This window comes from Hemicordylus capensis, chromosome 11, assembly GCF_027244095.1.
Source record: "Hemicordylus capensis ecotype Gifberg chromosome 11, rHemCap1.1.pri, whole genome shotgun sequence".
Taxonomy (NCBI): Eukaryota; Metazoa; Chordata; class Lepidosauria; order Squamata; family Cordylidae; genus Hemicordylus; species Hemicordylus capensis.
The window spans coordinates 18,625,913-18,629,715 of record NC_069667.1 but is presented as its reverse complement, the minus strand read 5'-3'; the positions used below and the strand labels follow the sequence as shown (position 1 = coordinate 18,629,715).

Sequence of the window (3,803 nt, the reverse complement as noted above, 5' to 3'; positions counted from 1 at the left end):
TCACACAATCAGAAACTGTTGAGGTCATTTAAACAATCAAAAATTGTGTTCTAACTGGGTTTGGGAGCTGTGTGTGCTCCCAATTTTCGGTTGTGTGGAAGCAAGATAGGAGGAAAAGCTGGCTGGAAAAGATGCTCTGCCTGAACCAGAAAGGTAGATGCTTTTCCAATTCTTATCTCATTTGACAAGGAATTTCTGACAAACCACAATATTGCCAGAAGTGCAATTACTGATCTAAACTACTAAATGTTTATTTTCAGTTGTTGCCCCACATCCAACAGAATAATAATTTTAAAAATAGTGCAGTGCGATAATACTATATAAAATTACATTTCTAAAGCGGCTAAATCTACCAACTAATCAGGCATCAGATCTAGTTTTGCTACTCCTGTTTCAGTACTGGAGACAGTTTCATTGACATTGACAGTTTCAGCAATGGAGAAGAAAAATCCAGAGGTGGTTTTCCAAACATCAGTAAAAGATGCCATGTTTTAAGGGATTGCGATGGATGATGAAAGAGCAGTGTGACTGCTTTTCCAGTAGATGGTGCCAGAACGTTGCTTCTGCCACAGACTTGTTCTTAAAATGCTTTTGAATAACTCACAATCCTCCTATTCTTCTTGTTGCTCTCTGCAATATGGAAGAGACAGAGGAACAGAAATCCGTCAGAGAGCAAGCCTGTTAAGTTCCTGATTTTACAAGCTTCCCAGCACTGCTGGATTTAGGCACAAACTCAATCAGCTACAGGTTAGAGCCTCACATTATGAGAGGCCCCTGAATAAACAAAAATTACTAAAATGTCAAGTTTTATATAACATATTTTCATTTAAAGGTATTTCTCATGCAAATAGGCTTATTGCAAGAACTACGTTTTTAGATTATATTGGCTTTTTGTTGCATCTTTGTCTTGTAAAAATAAAGCCTTATTATTTCTCTTTTCATTGTCTTTTTTGGGAGAATAATATACTTTTGGTAATGCTATGGGGTCTTATGTCAATTTCAAATCATCACTTGTGTCCCAATTTCAAAACCCTGGACCAAGCTGTTCCAAATTTATGATTTTTTTCCCCCTTTGACCTCTATGTAAAAACAATCTGGATTTTTATCGGATTTCCAAATGGAAAGCTGATACTGATCCAAAATCCAATACCCCGGATCTAATCCAAAATCTGATACTGGTCTCAAAATCTGATACTGGTCTCAAAATCCAATCCATCCATTAAGATCTTTTCAGGGGTGCACAGCCCTACCTGGGACCTGCATAGGAAGCAGATGCTCTACCACTGACCTTGGGCCCCATCCCCTAAGGGGGGGGGTATCTTAAACTTAGAGCACTCATGGGTAGTCTCCCATCCAAATGCAAACCACAGTGGACCCTACTTCGCAAATCAGACAGTTCATGCTTGCTACCGCAAGACCAGCTCTCTACCCAGAGAAGGGACACCTTGTGCTATCAGTTATGCTTGCTACCACAAGATCAGCTCTCCAGTAGATGGCAGGAATAATTCCCCAGGCTGATTCCCAGGTATCGAAGAGAGATTCTGAGAGCAAGGTCTCCTGGTTCCTGTCTCATATTCTGCCTCCTGGGATATTTGGAGGTGTGCAGAGCTAGCAAGAGCTCCAATTTATTATGCATGAAGGCCATGGCACCCAAGTACAAACGCGGTAGATTTCATCTGTGTTCAGTAAAGACGGGGGATAATAAATGATGCTGGGGGAAATAAAAGGAGCATACATTAAAATATATTTACATTGGACATTAGTACATTTTTATTCACTGCCTGCAGAAGATCAAGCTTGGAAACCGTGTATTAATTGGTTTGATCTAATGCTAGGCAGACACAAAATGTGTTGAACTGATGCTTTAGAGGATCTGTGATGCTTAACATTATCAAACCACATCTCCCCCTGTCCAAGCGTTTTCTGTTCTGAACAAACCAGGCACCCTGAATTAAATGTTCAGGTTTATTGAGATTTTTAAAATGTATTTATTTCTTGAAATATTTTTATCCCATCCCTGCAGTACAATACAGCTCAGAGCAGCTAACAACAAAACAGATTTTTTAAAAGAAATACAGCTGAATAAAATTCCAATTTAAAAGACCCATTTGAAACCAGATAATGTACACAAAGTTTAAGAACCCACTAGATACAAACAGCAAGTAAAACCTTAAAAACCTCTCTAAAAAGATATGGTTTAGATTTTTTAAAAATCCTGAGAGAGGAAGCATGGTGGAGTTCTTGGTAGGGGTTCCCAAATCCGAGGGGCCACCCCCGAAAAAGCCCTGTCCCTAGTCCCTGCCAACCATATCTCAGTCCCTGGTGGGGCTGTGAGCAGGGCCTACAATAAAGAACAAAGGGCCCCAGAGATACTTATGGGTTGTCCAATTATGCAGTTTAGTATCAGGAGCAAGTATCACTGACTGTACCCCAGGAAATGCATCCACACTGCTCTGAGAAGAGAATACGGAAAACCAGTGCTTTTCTGCAAACGTTTGGATTTTCAGATGTGATAGATAGATAGATAGATAGATAGATAGATAGATAGATAGATAGATAGATAGATTTTATTACAGTCTTTGACCAGTACACACAGATGCAATATCTAACATGCCTATGCAAATCTGAATGGGAATTCCAGGTAGAAGAAGAGGAAATCATAAAATAAACAACAAAACCACAGGAATCACTTATACTCACTTATTTGAGATGGAGACATGAAGACCAGCAGCTACTGGGAGATCTCTGGGTAGTTTCACTGTGGATCAGCGATGGTTTAAGACTCCGAATTCTTTAACAATAGCAACAATCAATAGCAAGAACAACAGTCATTTCTGCCATGCCTTTCCTTGTAAATGATTGCAAGGCGGTTAATAGCATAAACATAAAAACACAGTAATGTGTTTTTGTAACACAGTAAACGTGTTTTGTAACACAGTTTTGTAAACACACATAATATAAAAACACGATAATGCAAAAACACAATAAAATCACAACAGCAGATTTTTGTTGGCTGATCATATAATTCTGACTCTCTCATTCATATAGCAATAGCACTTACATCTATATACCGCTCTATAGCCGGAGCTCTCTAAGCGGTTTACAATGATTTAGCATATTGCCCCCAACATTCTGGGTACTCATTTTACCGACCTCGGAAGGATGGAAGGCTGAGTCAACCTTGAGCCCCTGGTCAGGATCAAACTTGTAACCTTCTGGTTACAGGGCGGCAGTTTTACCACTGCACCACCAGGGGCTCATTCTCATTCTCATATCTATCTATTCTCATATAGATAGATAGATAGATAGATAGATAGATAGATAGATAGATAGATAGATATCTCCCCATGTGTGAGAGCGTGTGTGTGTGTGTGTGTGTGTGTGTGTGTGTGTGTGTGTGTGTGTGTGTAGCGGGATTCAGATTAAGATAGGCACACCTAAGCCCTTTTGAAATTAATCATACTTTCGTTGTGTCACATTTATTTCAAGGGTGCTTAGTCCTGACTAACTGGAAACATCCAGAAGGTTCTGAAAATATCCCACCTAGCTTGAAAGACTGGATAATAAGCAGATTTTGATTGAAGGTGGCTAAAAAAACCTATTGTATTTACCTGAATCCAAGACTTGGTTTTTTCTGTTCTTTGATGAATTTGATGACTTGATGAATCACATCAGGGGGGTCATCTTAAATTCGGAGTCCTCTGCCTTTTGGGTAAATTGCTGAGATCCAGCATAGCGTACAGGTTAGAGTGTTGGACTAGGATCGGGAAGACCCAAGTTCAAATCCCCATTCAATCATGAAA

At 39.5% G+C, this 3,803-nt stretch overlaps 1 long non-coding RNA gene across 1 annotated transcript; it reads right to left on the bottom strand.

Moving 5' to 3' along the window:
- Positions 1-230: 230 nt before the first annotated feature.
- Positions 231-2,782, bottom strand: LOC128335333 (uncharacterized). Its single transcript, XR_008311574.1, has 2 exons — positions 2,701-2,782; positions 231-630 (listed from the first exon to the last, which is right to left on the bottom strand). It is a non-coding gene; the product is annotated as an uncharacterized LOC128335333 (long non-coding RNA).
- Positions 2,783-3,803: the final 1,021 nt, after the last annotated feature.